Source organism: Nycticebus coucang, chromosome 17 (genome assembly GCF_027406575.1).
Source record: "Nycticebus coucang isolate mNycCou1 chromosome 17, mNycCou1.pri, whole genome shotgun sequence".
Lineage (NCBI taxonomy): Eukaryota > Metazoa > Chordata > Mammalia > Primates > Lorisidae > Nycticebus > Nycticebus coucang.
In genome coordinates, this window is record NC_069796.1 from 76,366,207 (window position 1) to 76,383,084 (window position 16,878).

The window sequence follows — 16,878 nt, forward strand, 5'->3', positions numbered from 1 at the left end:
GTTGACCACAGGCAATAAAATCAAGACACGAATAATACAAATTTGAGTTCAAAGAAAAAAAAAATCCCAATCTACTTAGAAATGGGAAAAACAAAAACAAAAGCCATTCTCCTAAAGAGATTTGGACCCAAGAGGGAATCAATAAATGTACTCTTATTGTGATTAGGAAGCTGTCAGGCTTTCCTCCTTATCCCCAGGGTCCTGGGGTTCTTTGCTTTTCTGGTGTCTGGCCATTCTGGGCCATCTTCATTTCCCCACAGCATTAAGGACAGACTAGGAGATTCCTGCAGGTGCTGAGATATGAGGAGGATGCGGGGTCAAGGCCAGAGTAGAAGAGCTACCCGGGCATGAAGCCAAGACCAAGATGACTTTGACTGTGGCAATGGGTCCTCATTGTGAACTTAATCATAAGGAAAATGAATTCAGGGAGATAGAGGCTTTACAAATGGATGCATTAAGTGGAACTGAGGATAACTGGGAAGACTTAAATGGAAATGGAGATCAATTTTGCTTTGAATTGAACAGGCTGAGAGGCCAGAGATGGGAGTGAGACATAGAACATCCAGGCACAAAATGGAAAGCAAATAGAAAGAATATGGATGGTGGGGGGAAAAAAGGCATATGTTATAGAGTAAAAAGGAAAAGGAACAATTTAATTAGAGGAAGATTAATAATTAAGCTTCTTTAAAAGCAAGGTAGCACAGGAAGGGGCTGAAATAAATCATATGAAGAGTTGAAAGATAGATGATTATGAGTTAAAAGGTCATAGCATAAGTAATGAGAATGATGGGACTAGCTGGTTCTCCTTAGGTTTTTGCACTGACAGAAGACATCTGTGGAAGGACATGCGTAAATGACCTTTGTGAATTAATGTACTGAATGTGAGGAGTGCACAGGTGCTAAAGGCCATGGTGACAGGTGGTCGAGATGCATTTGTATCTTAGGTCCAGGTGGGGAATCTGCAGCCATGGAGAACCAACAGGAGGAAGAGCTGAGATCTGATCATGGACTGTAATAAATAGAATTCTGCAAGAACGCTGGTGATAGGAGCAAAGAACTTCTAATCCTGCGGGAAAAACCTGTGAGATTACATTTGAAATAAATCATTGTGGGGGAAAGAGAATCATCAATATAAGGACAATATATTTCCCAGAGAACTTTGGAAAAATCCTGCTTGATGTGAAGATTCTAAGAGGTCCCAATGCAATATTGTTAAAAAGTCAAAATAAATGCAAAAAAAAAAAACTATGATGAGCAGATTATCAAAATTTTAAATAAAACGAGGATCACAATCTTGCACAGCTTATAGGTAACACAGCCAGTTTCCAGACCCAGGCAAGCCAGACTACAGAGCCCATGCTACTAACCAGTATCCCCAAGCTTCATTCAGAATTGGCCAGTAGGCCACATCTGTCTTTTTCTCTGCTTCATGTTGAGCCCTCACCAAGACCCAGCACATAGTAGGGCTATAGTTGATGTTTGTTGAAAGAATGTTGAATGAAGACATGTTCATACTGGGGGACAGAGCAAAATGGTGGACCAGAAGGATAGTTCAGCAGAGCTCTCCTAGAATGACTGGGGAAAAAGAGAGAGGGAGCACAGGGAGGAGGTGGTAAGTTGGATACAGTGTATGACCCTGAGCAGTGGAAATCTGATGAATTAAGCAAGTCATTGTGACTGGCTGGGATCAGTTGACTTCCCACGGAGGTCCTGGATGGGAGGAAGCCTTTCTTGAATTTTCAGTTGTTGGAGGAAGCTGCATATTGAGTGCAAAGCTTGGAAGAGTGGGCTGATTTGAATAGTATACAGCAATCAGATTTGAATGCCAGGTGGAGTGGATTTGCCATAGATTATTGGCTGGCAAGGCAGCCATACTGAGAAAGTTTCTTCCCTTTATGGAAAGGTCATGAGAAGGTCTTAGGAGGGGCCTAAAGCATGGCCATCTGGGATCAGAACTCTACTCTTGAGTCCCTCCACTGAGGGACTCCTGCACCCCCACAGTAACTGGAGTCTGGGGGGACTGTGAGACCTGCCCCAGAAGGGTTCTTGTGAGCCTTAAAAATCACAACCCAGCAGGGTCTGAATGCTGAGGAAACAATCAGGCAATCACTGAAGACAACTAAGTTTGGAATAAGGGCCATAGAGGTTGCTGGCTGTGCTCACCATCTCCTAAAAACTGCAGCGCCACCTGGTGTCCATGCAACACATTGCAACATGCTGTCACCGGGAGCAAGGACTTTTGTTTATTTGGCCAGGAGGAAGAGTTTGACTTTGCTCAGGCTGAGGCCACTTCAGGACCTAAGCTCTAAGACATGGTAATTTGAATCAAAGGAGACAGTGAGAAGGAATAAGGAAGATAAGGAGGTGAAGAAGAAGAAAGAACACGTGAGGAGGACCCAACAAAGAATTCACGCGGCATGAAAAACTAAAACAGAGGAACTCCCCCAAGGGACCATGAGGCAGCTACTGCAGAAGACTCCACCTATAAAGAATTAATGGACTTGACAGAAAGAGAATTTAAAATATGGATGATAAAGACAATGAAGGGAATGGATGAGAAAATGGAAAGACAGAACCAGAAGTCAGATGAGAGATACGTATAGAAAGGACATGGCAGAGCTTAAGGAAATGAAAGAGACAATCAGGAAATATAAAGATACAGTAGAAAGTATCAAAAATACGTTAAACTGTGGAGAAGAAATAACCTCAGAGCTAGAGGATGAAGTTTTTGAGTTAACCTAGGTAGTTAAAGAGGCAGAAAAGAAGAGAGAGAAAGGAGAACAGGCATTTAGAGAACTGTAAGACTCCATGAAGTGTTAAAACATGAATAATAGGGATTCCTGAAGGGGAAGAAGATTGTCCCAAAGGAATGAAAGCCCTACTGGAGACTACCATAAATGAAAACTTCCCAAGTTTTACTGAAGACCCCAATATACTCCTTTCACGTGGATATTGCACCCTGGGTCATCTCAACTCAAACAGAACCTCTCCAAGACACATTGTAATGAACCTGTCCAAAGTCAAGATGAAAGAAAAAATTCTACAAGCAGCCAAGAGTAAGCCCTAACTGACCTACAGAAGCAGAGCCATTAAGATGATAGCAGACTTTTCAAATGAAACCTTCCAAGCCAGAAGAGCATGGTCATCCACCTTCAACAATCTTAAACAAAACAATTTTTAGCCCAGAATTCTGCATCCTGATGAACTAAACTTCAAAATTAATGGAGAAATAAAATCTTTTGCAGATATACAAGCACTGTGGAAATTTGTCACTACAAAACCAGCTCTATAGGAAATAGTTAGACCTATTCTCAACGCTGACCATCACAAACACCCAGAAGCTAAAGGTTAAAACTCAGCTTCCACAATGGCAAGAGGCTTCGGGAGGCTGGACAGGGGTGAGGGAGGCCTTCAGCCTTGTTCGTAATGTTCAACTTAAAAAAAACAAAGATGAGAGTTGTGCTTCCTTATGTAATCAAAACTTGATTTTAAAAATAGATCGAGGAGGATGTCTATGAGTTGGTATAGAGTAGTTTCCAACATGTATTGTTAAGCGAAAAAAAGTCCTAGTAAGCTTAAAAAAAAAAATGGAACATGGGAAGTGTATACCAGAAATAATGGAAATGATTATTTGTAGGGGTAAAAGATAGGAATGGAAATGTCATTATCTTTTTATAGTTTTTGAGTTTTGAACCATGTAAATGGTGTACTAAATTTAAAAAAATTAAAAATGACAGGAAAAGCACCCATAAATTTAAATACAAATGGAAACAAATGAACCTGTCTGTCAGATTGATAACAACCACACAGACAATGGCAGTAATTCTAGGACACACCCCACAGTCTTAGTGGATGTATTTTAAAGATGAAAAGAACCCCCACTGAACCATGAAGTGAGGTAGAGTTTGGGTTGCGGTTGGTAGTGGCACTGGTGAAGTTCTTCCTGCGCACTGTGGATGGAGTTAATATACCAATGTCACGCAAGCCAGAGTTCTCTCTGTGGAAGAAGAGAGGTGCAAGTACGGACTGGGAGAAGTGTGGGAGAAACCTGTGGTTTGAACCAGAATTGGAAAAATTGTTATAGACTAACAACTAAAACCAAACTAAAATAGCAGTGAGTACACCTATCCCCAAATCTTGGTTTCCAAAGAACCATTCCCCACCAGCTCCTTGAAGAATGGGCAGGGAATGTGCCTGGAGCACACAGAAAGGCTCAGAGATGGACAGGTAATGACCCCAAAAGACAAAAAAGACACAGGACAAAAACGACATTGGTCAACTCAGAGACCAATGAAATGTCAGAAGAGTGATGGGAATGGGTTGTCGGGTATTGAATGAAAACCCCGCGGGTTTATAGTGACACTAAAAGGGGAAAAGGAGCTTTGTCTTAGAGTACAATGCCAACTAATAAGTTTAGAAGCAATGACATAATTAGAAAAACATCGCCATTTTGCAACCCATAATTGATGTAGACAAAGATCGTCTGTGAATCATAAAACCAATAGACAAGGCCAGGTGTGGTGGCTCATGCCTGTAACCCTAGCACTCTGGGAGGCTGAGGTGGGTGGATTGCTAAGAGCTTGGGAGTTTGAGACCAGCCTGAGCAACAGTGAGAGCCCTGTCTCTCCTAAAAATAGAAAAATTATCTAGGTGTTGGAGTGGACACCTGTAGTCTCAGCTACTCAGGAAGCTGAGGTGGGAAGACCACTTGAACCCAGGAGTTTGAGGTTGTTGTGAGCTAGGCTGATGCCATGGAACTCTAGTCTGGGCAACAGAGTCAGATTCTGTCTCAAAAACAAAAAACAAAAAAACAATAGAAGGAAGGTTGTTGGCGTATAGAATGTTCACATAGTCTCAAAGAATTGCCTCATACTTTAATTATCAATTACAGCAGGAGCTGGAGCACTGTGGTGTATGTCACCCTCACTATGCGTAATAGCCATCAAGGGCCCTGTTCAGCTCTCCTTTCAACAGGATCCACTGTGGGGAGTCTGTGTGACTGATAGCTCAGCAGCCATACCTTTTGGCCTAACAGATCCTCTCTGATGTCTTACACCATCCCGGACTGTGCACAGTGAGGGTACTGGAACCAGACCATTACTGTCCTGTGTGGGCTTCATTCAGGGGCACTTGGCTTGGGGTCATCCTGTCAGCCTGGCCAGGACTTTGTCCAGATCCTTACTGCTCTCTGGGGCTCACTCTCCCCTCTGGCTCTCCTTCTCCAGGTTTTAGATCTGCATGACCCCTTGAAGGCATGCCCTGCCTCCTCCAGCTCCTTCTTTCTCTGTCCTTCAAAGGCATTCCTGCCAATGAATCTCTTGCACATGCAATCTCATCTCAGCATCTGCTCCTTAGAGCCCCTGAACTGGCACACCAGTGATCAAACTTAGCATGGCCAGTAATCTCTGCCTGTTGGATCCATCCCTTACATATGCAGGTTCTCATCCTCAGTGGGTCACTTATTTCCCTGTGTCTAATTTATAAACTGGGAGTAGTCAGGACTTACTTTGCAAGGTTATTGTGAGTATTAACTAAAATAAAAGAGGTGGTTTGGGTAATATCCTTAGAACACTGCAAGGGTGGCACATAGTAAGCACGTGGTAAGTGTTGGCTGCTCTTTTTATAAGGGAGCCATGCTATCTGTTGTCTTATTGGCTTGGGCTGCCCTAACAAAATACCATGGACTCAATGGATTAAACAACATTTATTTCTCAAAGTTCTGGAGGTTAGAAGTTCAAGACTGAGGTCCTGACCAATTCAAATCCTGGTGAGGACTTTTTCTGGGTTACAGATGGCCACCATCTCACTGCGCCCTCAGGCGGGAAAGAGAGACAGGGGGAGCTTTCTGGTGTCCCTTCTAATAAGAGCATTGATCCCATCATGAGGGCCCCAGCTTAATGACCTTAGCTAACCTCAGTTACCTCTGAAAGGACCATCTCCAAATACCATCTCATTGGAGGCGAATGCTTCAACATTTGAATTTGGGGGCCACCATTCAATCTGTAGATGTGTGTGGGACATAGATGATACTTTATAAATGTTATTGTTTTTCCTCTCCCTCCCTACTCCCCTCCCCCCATCTTGAATTGAGTTTTTATCTTGTGTGGGTGTGTATTAGTTTGTCTGCTGGCTTCATATTAGGATTGAGTGCATTGGATACTTGCTTTTCCTTTCTTTGTTACCCTTTACTAAGAAGAATGTGTTCCACCTTCATCCAGGTTAATAAAAAGATGTAAAGTCTACATCTTTTTTATGACTGAATAGTATTCCATGGTGTGTGTGTGTATATCTCACACAGTTGATTAATCCATTCATGGGCTGATGGGCACTTAGGCTGTTTTCATGTCTTGGTGATTGTAAATTGAACTGTGATAAACAGTTTAGTGCAAATGTCCTTACGATAAAATGATTTTTTTTTCTGCTGGCTTAAGAAGTAATAGGATTGTGGGATCCAATGGAAGGTCCATTTTGAGTTCTTTGCGGATTCTCCATACTTCTTTCCAAAGAGGCTGTATTAGTTTGCAGTCCCACCCACAGTGTAAGTGTTCCCCTCCCTCCATATCCGTGCCAGCATTTGCAGCTCTGGGACTTTATGATGTGGGCGAGTTTCACTGGGGTTAGGTAACATGTCAGGGTGGTTTTGAGTAGCATTTCTCTAATGATTAGGGACGATGAGCATTTTTTCATATGTTTCTTGGCCATTCATCTGTCTTCTTCGGAGAAGGTTCTGTTCATGTCACTTGCCCAGTGATAGATGAGATTATTTGCTCTTTTTATTTTGTTGATTAATTTGAGTCCTCTGTAGATTCTAGTTCTCAACCCTTTGTTAGATTAATAACCTGCAAATATCTGTTCTTTTTCTGAAGGTTGTCTGTTTGCTTTAATCGTTGTGCAGAAGCTTTTCAGCTAATTAAGTCTCACTTGTTTATTTTTGTTGTTGTGATTGCCAATGAAGTCGTCTTCTTAAAATCTTTCTCCAGGTTCACATCATTGAAAGTTTTCCCCACACCTCCTTCAGGATTTTTATCATTTCATATATTAGATTTAAATCTTTTATTCATCTTGTGTCAATTTTTGTAAGTGGTGAAAGGTCCAGATCCAGTGGCAGTCTTTTACATGTGGTTATCCAGTTCTCCCAGCACCATTTATTGAATAGGGATTCTTTTCTCTGTGTTATGCTTTTGGTTGGTTTATCAAAGATCAGATGGTGACAAGAGACTGGTTGTATCTCTAGGTTTTCTATTTGGTTCCATATGTCTATGTCTCTCTTTTTGTGCCAATACCATGCTGTTGTGGTCACATGGACTTGTAATATGACCTGAAGTCTGGTCTGTCTTTGTTTTTATTACTAAGAATTGCCTTGGTTATACAGGTTTTTTTTTTTTTTTTTTGTGGTTCCATACAAAATGAAGAACTATTTTTTTTTTAATTCTTCAAAGTATAATGTTGGTGTTTTAATAGGGCTTGTATTAAATCTGTAGATTGCTTTGGGTAATATAGACATTTTATGAATGTTGATTCTTCCTAGCCAAGAGCATGGTATGTTTTTCCATTTGTTAATGTCTTCTGCTAGTTCTCTTTTTAGGGCTTCATAATTCTCTTTGTAAAGATCCTTTACATCCTTCATTAGGTATTCCCAGGTATTTAATTTTCTTTGAAGCTGCTGTGAAGGGTATTGTGTCCTTGATTTTCTCCTCAACTTGGCTGTCATTGGCATAAACAAAGGCTACTGATTGGTGGACATTGATTTTATATCCTGAGATGTTACTCTATTTCTTGATCACTTCCAGGAGTCTCATGGTTGAGTGCCTGGGTTTTTCTAAGTATAGGACCATATCATCAGCAAAGAGCAAGAGTTTGACTTCCGCCCCCATTTAGATGCCCTTTATATCCTTCTCTTGCCTGATTGCATTGGCTAGAACTTCCATAATTATGTTGAATAGTAGTGGCAATAGTGGACATCCTCTCTGGTTTTATAAATGTTATTATTTTCTTTCTTTTCCTCTCTCCTTCCCCATCCAGCAGATAGGGTCTGCTGAGACCCTGGGTTTGATCCTAGTTGGGCTGCAGAATAACTGAGTGACCTTGGCCTAAGGAATAAACCTCTTAGAGCCTTAGTTTTCTCTTCTGTAGAATGGGGCCTTGTGGAATGATTGTGAGGATTAAGTAAGATGCAATGGCATAGAGCCTGGTGCTCATTAAACCTAATATTAATACTATGTCACTTGGGCCTCTTGTCACCCCTCTGTGCTCCTTAATCAGGAGTCCTCTATTCCTCACTCCTGCCAGTTGGGGGCACTCACTGCTTTCTCATTCCTCATGTGCTCAGGGGGACGTCCCTGAAAATCAGGCCGACTCACCACCAGAGGGCTTTGTTGCCTCTCTTAAAAGCATCCTTAGGCAGACAGAGAGGGAGTCCTAGATGAATGGCAAACCCATCAGATTCTAATTTGTTTCTCAATCACTTGCTTCATATTACCTGAAGGGTTAGATAGCTGGTCTCTAAGCTCCCCATGGCTGGGACTACCATCCCCACTGCAGGCATCCTTCTGGGGACCCACCACTTCAAAGAACATGTCTTGGGCACACAGGTGAGTCCCTGCTATCTACTCCATGTGAAAGGGAAGCCGTCTGGTGGCAGTGCAGTGCCTGAAGATGCTGGAGCTGGCGAAATCAGGATGCGCAGTCGGCGTATTCATCTGCCTTCTGCTCAGGGAGCCTCCACGGATGCTGAAGGTGCAGGGAATGATTCAGCTTCAGCCTTAGTAAGTCAGTTTTCATTCATTCACAATTTACGATGGTTTCACAAAGGTTGCTGCACTGATGCTTAATGGGCAAGGCCAACTTCTGTGAGAGGGAGGAGGAGGGGTGGGTGGGTGGGGAAGCATTTGCTCGAGGAGTCTTGCTGGTCCAACAATGCTAGGAGCCCTGAGAGGGTCCGGGAAGGAAAGTGACCTGCTCAAAGTCACACAGCTAGAGGGGGCAAGCTGCATTTGAACCCAGACCGTCAGGCACCAAGGAGCCATAACGTATTCCCTCCCACCCCCGACCCAGTGCTAAATTGGCAGCCTTTGTGGCCTAGCCTTGCTGCGCCCAGGCCTGTGGGTGACGTGGGAGAGCAGCCAGCCTTGTTGTCAAGATAGGACACATTTACTGATGTTATTATTTATTACCTCTCCCTGAAACCCTGATCCTAAGAGAAAAAGAGCCACGGAGAAGGAGCATGGGGAAAGGAGCAGTTCTTTTTTTCCTCCCAAATGGATGATTGAAAAACAAGTTTTCCTTCAATTTACATTTCAGTTCAGCCCTCTTAAAGCTGTTCTTTTTTTAGTGGCTTGACTAAATATACCTTTCTGTGAATATTTGCATAAATCTTTTGCTGCCTTGCGATTTTTTTCCCCCAAATGACTGGTGTTGTAGATGGACTCTGGGTTCTGGAGTCACATTGACCTGGTCATGAATTCTGACTGTGTTGCCAAATGAGCTGTGGTGACCGTGGACAAATAACTTAACCTCTCTGAGTTTCATCTTCATCTATGCAATGAAAGTTAGAATGTTTTTCTCACATGGTTTTTTTGAGCGCTTTTTTTTTCAGTTTTTGACCAGGGCTGTGTTTGAACCTGCCACCTCTGGTATATGGGGTTGGTGCCCTACTCCTTGAGCCACAGGCACTGCCCATTTTTGAGCGCTTTTAAAATATGCATTTCTGGTTCCTTGCCCATAGCTCACTGGGTAGGGCGCTGACCACATACACTGGAGCTGGTGGGTTCGAGCCAGCCAGGGCCTACTAAACAACGGTGACAACTGCAACCAAAAAATAGCCGGGCGTTGTGGTGGGTGCCTGTAGTCCCAGCTACTTGGAGGCTGAGGCAAGAGAATCGCTTAAGCCCAAGAGTTTGAGGTTGCTGTGAGCTGTGATGCTACGGCACTCTACTGAGGGCAACATAGTGAGATTCTGTCTCAAAAATAAACAAACAAATAACTAAATAAATAAAATATGCTTTTTGTTATGAAAAATTTCAAGTGCAAATAAAAACATAGAAAATAATACACTTTGAATTCCCATGAGCTCATCTTGCAGCTCCCAAGTCTTCAACCTCTGACCACTCTTGTTTCATCAGTTCATCATATTATCCTCTTCACTTTGGATTATTTTGAGGAAAATCCCTGTCATCATGCCATTTTATCTGTAAATATTACAATATGTATCTCTAAAAGATAAGCGCTCTCTTCTACAACATAACTTCAGACAAGTTTTATAGAGCCTATGTTCTGTGGCCAGGATTTTACATAAAACTTGTGGACCTGTTGACAGCTCCCGTGTCCTGCCATTACAGCTTTCAAGAATAATTATAATAAACATTCCAAATGCCACTGCTAATTGATTATTGCTGGATTATTTGAATAGTCAGGACTGAACCATGAGACTACTGTGTTGTATACCGGTTATAATTATAATCCTGATAATCATTTGCGGAGGACCTACTGTGTGCTGAACTATGTCTTTACAACCCTTTGAGGTAAGAATGACTATTCCATCTATAGGCAAGGAAAAAGAGGCACAGAGAGGTTAAGGATTTTCTCACATTACACAGCAGCAAACAGTAGAGCTGGAGTTTGAAATTAAAGCCCGTCTGATTCCATCACCCATGCCCTTTCCTCTGTCCTGTGCTGTTGTCAGCAGAGTTCTGTGTGGCTTTCTGTTTAGATTATACATTCTTCAAGGTAAGGGCCCCAACTTAGACTTTCTGGTTTCTACAGTCTCCAGCTGTTTAGCAGATTGACAGGATCTCTGAGCAAACTGGTGTGCAAGTACTAAGCTTATCATCATCTCATTGGTTTGCACAACCAACAAGTGCTTGTCTATATACAGGACTGTACTCAGACCCTGTGGGACGTGAAAGACGCAGTCTCTGCCCTCAAAGCTGTTTACACAATCTGCCAGGGATCAACTCAGATATAACAGCAAGAAGGTGGAAAAACAGATGGGTATCTTACTGCTGATGAAGCTGATTTCTCATCTTCCCAGACAGCCTCATATTCCACATGAAGACACAGATGTGGGTACAAGCTAAAGAGATATTTCTCTGTACCCACTATGGTACCATGAACAGTACCGGGATCTGGAAATATTGTTAAAAAAAATGATATGGGGCCTTTGAGGACAAGGATTTAAATTTTACTCTTAATGGATGATTTTAAAGTGTGATATGATCCAAACTTACCACTTGCTAGCAACTGGAATTCTTCCTCTGAACCTTTTGGGTGGCGAGGGCTGGTACCTCCAGCTGGTATCTTGGTGCCACCAGGGCACACACCCCTCTATAGGGAGCCATGTGACAAGGCCAGCTCCCCTGCCTCCATGCTGGACCCCAGCTTCCTCTGCATCCTCCACACTGCCCCCAGAGAGTCCCTCAAAGAAAGCTGGACAATGTCCCTCCCCATGGCTCCCATCACCTTCTGGATAAAGTCTAGCCACTTTAGCCTGACTAGGGGGTCCCCATGAACTGGACTTTGTTAACCCTCCAGCAGCACATATGACCTCTGCTTGTCACTCTTACATGTCAGATGCTCTGGGAACAAAGGGGCCCTCCTCTTTTAGACCCCATGGCTTTCCCACTGTCTGCAATGCTTTCTTCATCTGGCTGACCTGGTGAACTCCTAATTATTCACTGGGGTCCAACTTAAAGGCAGTGCCTCTCAGAGCCTGCCCTGATTTCTTTCCTTTTTAAAAAAAGTTTTTTGAGACAGAGTCTCACTATTTCACACTGGGAAGAGTGTCATGGTGTCACAGTTCATAGCAACCTCATACTCTTAGGCTCCATCAATTCTCTTGCCTTAGCATCCCAAGTAGCAGGGACTACAGGCACCCAACACAACGCCTGGCTATTTTTTGCTGCAGTTGTCATTGTTGTTTTTTAGCTGGCCCAAGCCAGGTTTGAACGTGCCAGCCTCGGTGTATGTGGCTGGCGCCATAACCACTGTGCTAGGGGCGCTGAGCCTGCCCTGATTTCTTAATGTCTGGTGAGGTGCCTGTTTCTATTGGTGCATGGTGTGTAACAGAGCGCTCAACTAAAAGAAGATGAAGCAATGAGAAACCTTATCATTTTCATTTAACAAGGAGTCTGAAGATAGGACCGCTCTAGAACTGGGTTGATTCAGGCAAACTAGGTCTTTCCTCTTTGCCATTTCCCTATTAATGATGACTCCCCTCATGGTTGCAAAATGGCTGCCAAAGATCCACGCAAATCTGCATATGACATCCAGAGGGGTAGCGGTCATTTCCTTCCCATAGTAGAAAGGGGCCCCTCTGCTGACTTCCTTTCTGGCTCCTATGGTCAGGATTGAGTCATAAGCACATGTTAAACTAAATCAAAATAGGGAGTATGGGATTCCTCAAATCAATATGATTCATTGAAATCAATCAGATTCTCCCTTTGGAGCTGGAGAGGGACCCTTTGATGGAAATTGTGGTTTTATAAGCAAGGGAGAATGGGGAAAGGTTATTAGTTAGTGTGGTGGTCAGCCTCTAAGATGGCCCCCAATGATCCCATCTGCTGGTTTTACACCCTTATGTTGTCCCCTGTCACCTGGGTTGATTTGTGTAACCAATAGCACAAAGCAGAAGCGATGGTGTGTCACTGTTGAGATTAGATTATAAAACTGCCTTGGTTGTTCTCTTGAGCACTCATGTGTTCTCTCTTCCTCTTAGATCCTTCACTCTGGGGAAAGATGTGTTGTGAGCAGCCCTGCAGAGAGGCCCACAAGGCCAGGAGCTGAAGCCTCCAGCCAACAGCCACATGAGCATGCTGGAAGCAGGTTCTCCAGCCCCTTCCGTGACTACAGCCCTGGTTGGTAGCTTGCTTGTCACCTGTAAGAGACCATGAGTTGCTTCTGGATCCCTGACCCGCAGAAACCATGTGAGAAAGCAGGTGTCTATTGTTTCAGGCTGCTAAGTTTGGGGGATAATCTGTTATGTGGAGTAGATAACTAATATAGCTGACAAACAACAGTGGCTGGCATGGGGCTTCCCTACTACTGCCTGAATCAACATCAGAGCATCATTTCACAATCCTTTGTTCCCTCCACTGGCTCGTGAGTGCCTTGAGTTTTCACTTGCTTGTGTACAGGGTCTAGAGTGCGCAAGTGTTTGTATGCACGCATGCGTATGTGTTTGTGTCTGTGGAGTCAAGTCCATTGGCTCCTTCCTAGCGGGCTCTCCCTGGACTTGGGAGAATGTCTTATTTTCTCTGTGTCTCTGGGTTCTGGCACATGGCGTGGCACAGAGTGACCTCAAAGAATTTGGGAAAAAAATCAATGAAATGAACAGGATGGCTGGGGCAGGGGAGCATCCTGACTACCATGGCAACCTCAGTGTGGAGAACTCAGAGCAGCCTGGGCCCTGCTGAGGAGCTGGGAGGTTTTGTAGAAATTTTGTCATGAAGTGGCTTGGGGAGGGAGAAGGCAGTTTCTCTTCTCACAGTGTTGGAAAGATGGACAGAGATGTGCCCAGAAGCATGGGGCAGGGTGTGGGGATGTGGGTGGGAGTGCTTTCCTAGGAACAAAGCCCCCCACTTCCCCATCCTCAGCCATGCCTCCCCATAACTCCTTCAAGTCTGCCTTTCCTTTACTGAAGACTTACTGTGTGCCAGTCTCCTGGCTGAGCATTTCAGCCCAGCTCTGTTCAGTAAACCTCACAAGGGCACAGCGAAGGTGCATAATACATATTTTGTGAGAGTGACTTTCAATGACTCCTCACACAAAGGATTAATACAAGATTAAAGGACATCAGCCATGGGAAGAGTTAGGCAAAGGGGGGATAGGCAGAAGTGTTGGTAGGATGGAAAGAATGTACTAGGCACCAGAAATAGCATATGCAAAGGTCCTGGGGTGAGAAAAAGCTTGCTGTTGGAATGCATGCCTCACTGGTTCCATAAATGACTTTTTCACAAGGATGACCCATGGTCCTCTGGGGTAAGTCCTCTTATTACTACCACTATCATATGAGAGGCCTCACCTCTTCCAAAGGAATGGGGTTACGGGTGTAGTACGGTGGATTAGAGTGCAGGCTGCCTGGGCTCAGCCACTAAATTGCTGTGTTTATCTGGGGTACTTGCCTCAGTCATCTGCCAAATGGGGATAAGAGCAGAATCTATCCCATGGGGGTTTTGTGTGATTAAGTGGGCTCACAGATGTAAAGTACTTAGAAAAAGTACTTATTACATGTCAGGTGTTATTATCTAATGGGAAGCAGCTGTGCAGAGTCAACGCCAAACTGGATGCCTTGCGAAGGCAGCACTCCTGGTAGGCAGAAGGACAGGGGAATGCTGGCCAAGACCTGCTGGAGGTGAGAGCACGCAGTCAGGACTGTTCCAGCCTCCTGCTTCTGCTAGAGTTCCCCACCCTTCTGCCCTGATCGGAAAGGACCTTGGTGCAAAGGATCAGCCCTTTGCATGAAGGCCCTGGATTCTGAGGGCTGGGGATGGTGACAGTGTGCTGGGCCCATTGTCTCCATTTCCAGACAGTTCCAGACAACACCATGCGTGGCTGCGTCAGAGGAGCATGGGAGTGAGACAAAGCTGCTATTTTAAGGCAGCAGCGGGAGCTCAGAGGGTGCTGCCTGTGTTGTCTCGTCACATGCTTGTCAGAGGAGCCAGAGTAAGCCTGCGAGCTCGGCAGCCAGGGCAGGCGACGGGGCTGGGCGAGGAGAGGAGGGGCCCTGGCTAACTCACAGACAGACCCCAGGAAAGCCTGGACTCTAGACACAGCAGAATTCCCCCAACAGGGGTGACCATGGGGAACAGAAAAAATGGTTAAAATCACAAGCTGGGCAAAGGCCTGTAGAGATCATTTAGGCTAATGCCTCCATTTTACAGGTGAGGAAACTGAGGCGTAGAGATGGCTATGTGGTGGAGGGGCAGAGGCTCTCTTGCTTTGTCAGCTGTTACAAGTGTTTGTTTTAAATAACGACCATATTAAATAGTGAAATAACAGATTGCACATTAATACTATGGCCCTTTGCAGTATTTAAAAAGAACAAAAGAGTTCTGTGTGAACCCACTTCGATTTCTAAGACTTGTTAAGAGGAAAAGAAGGTTGCAGAGGAATGTGTGCAGCATGTACTTATTAAAAAACAAAAGCAAACCAAAGTTTCATATTTTAGTAGGTCTGTGTACATGCATCAAGTCTTCGAGAAAGTTCTGGAAGGATGTCTGCCAAGTGGAGTGGGGTGGTCGCCTTCCAGTGGGGCTGGATAAGGAGTACCGGGCAGAGGGGACCTTGACTTCAAAGGGATTGTTTGAATTGCTGAGAGAATCTCATCATGTATTACTTGTGTAATTAAAACTCAGGACACATAAAATTAAAAAAAAAAAAGTTGTTGCCAAAAGGCATGTTTGGCTCTGGGGCTGGATTTGTCCAGAAAACATTTCTCTCCTGGGTATCTAACCCAGTGAAGTCCTGACCTCTCCTCTCTGAAGTTTCCCCTGCTCTCACTCCCCCACCAAGTGATAGATTTTATAAAATATGGGAAAATGATGAAAATGCTAATTAAAAGCCATCCATTCAACTCCTTTTGCCTGAAGGAAGGCCGTGAGAAGATACTTTTTCTCACGATGCCTCAGCCTTCCTGGAAATTCCCGGGTACTGGAGGCAAAGCCTGTGGGGTGACCACCTCCCAGAGAGGTGACCCGAGGTGGGGAGGTGGAGGCCTGGGTACATTCTTTTCCAGAGTGTGGTCTGTCCCTCTCCCTTCATCTCCCTTCCTGCTTTTTGCCTTGAGACAGGCGGGTGGCATCCCAGACGCTCCCTTGCCAGAAATATGCATAGTTATCATCATTTAATGAAGTTCACATATTTGCTACTTTTTCAAAATTAATTTTTAGAAACACACACAAAAAATAAGAACATATTCTTCTTGCAGAGGATGGGGTTGGGTCAGGAGGTGAGGAAGAAGAGGAGATACCATGGATGAAGCTGAAGTCCCTTTCAAAGACCCCATCTCCAGAGCTAGTTCCAAGTAGATCCTTCCAGACCTTCTCCTGGTGTTTATACCTAGTTATTTGTACTTGCAAAGCTCTGAATTTCATTGTGTATTGTGTGTGGAGGATTTTTACATCTGCCTGGAGCTGGCTATCCAATTCGGGTGATTATAGCTGCCCTGTGAACCCCGAAGGGTGGTGCCGCCTTTGCCCCATTCTTTGTGGTTCCCCACACCCGGCGCACAGTAGGTGCTGTCAAAGGCCTCTCCCTGACTTCCAGCTTCCATCTCCAGGCACTGCCTCATGACCGGGCGCTTGGATGCCGTGTCAGATGCCCAAATGCTGCCTCTGTTCCTAACAGTGCCACAAAAGGAAGGCTCGGGCAACCAGAGAGGAAGGGGCCTATCAGAGCCACTCGGGGCACCGGGGGATGGCCCAGGAGGTCAGAGCCTTTTCAGGTGGCCTATGGAGGGAAGGTAAGAGGGAGGAGCAGGCTCTGCAGAAAGCAGGGGAGGGGGGAGGCTGGGACTCCTCCAAGCGCCCTTGGGAGGAGATGGGAGATTTTGAAGTGGGGGTGCAAGCCCTTCAGGGCCCTGAGTGGAGAGGCCTGTATTGGAGGCGTGGATCCCAGCCACTGGGAGGCTGCCCATGCCCTCCTCAAATGGGAGGCCAAGAGATGTCCAACTATGCTGAGAAAGGACAACTAGTGGCCAGTCTGGAGGCAGCTTCCAGGAGGGAAAAAGAGATTCTCCCCTTTAAATAGGAATAGGTCTCTTGACCACAGCAAGTAGGACAGCCTTTCTTCTGTGGAATTAATAATCAAATCAACTTGGGCCAGAGTCTGGGCTCAGCCACTTCCCAACTTTGCATTCGTGGGCAAGCCCTCTTGGAGCTTCAC

The 16,878-nt window shown here is 44.7% G+C and overlaps 1 long non-coding RNA gene across 1 annotated transcript; it reads left to right on the forward strand.

The window, feature by feature from the left end:
• The first annotated feature begins 8,640 nt into the window (after positions 1-8,640).
• On the forward strand, positions 8,641-16,443 carry LOC128569052 (uncharacterized). Its single transcript, XR_008375268.1, has 3 exons — positions 8,641-8,765; positions 12,713-12,920; positions 16,274-16,443. It is a non-coding gene; the product is annotated as an uncharacterized LOC128569052 (long non-coding RNA).
• The last annotated feature ends 435 nt before the right edge of the window (positions 16,444-16,878 follow it).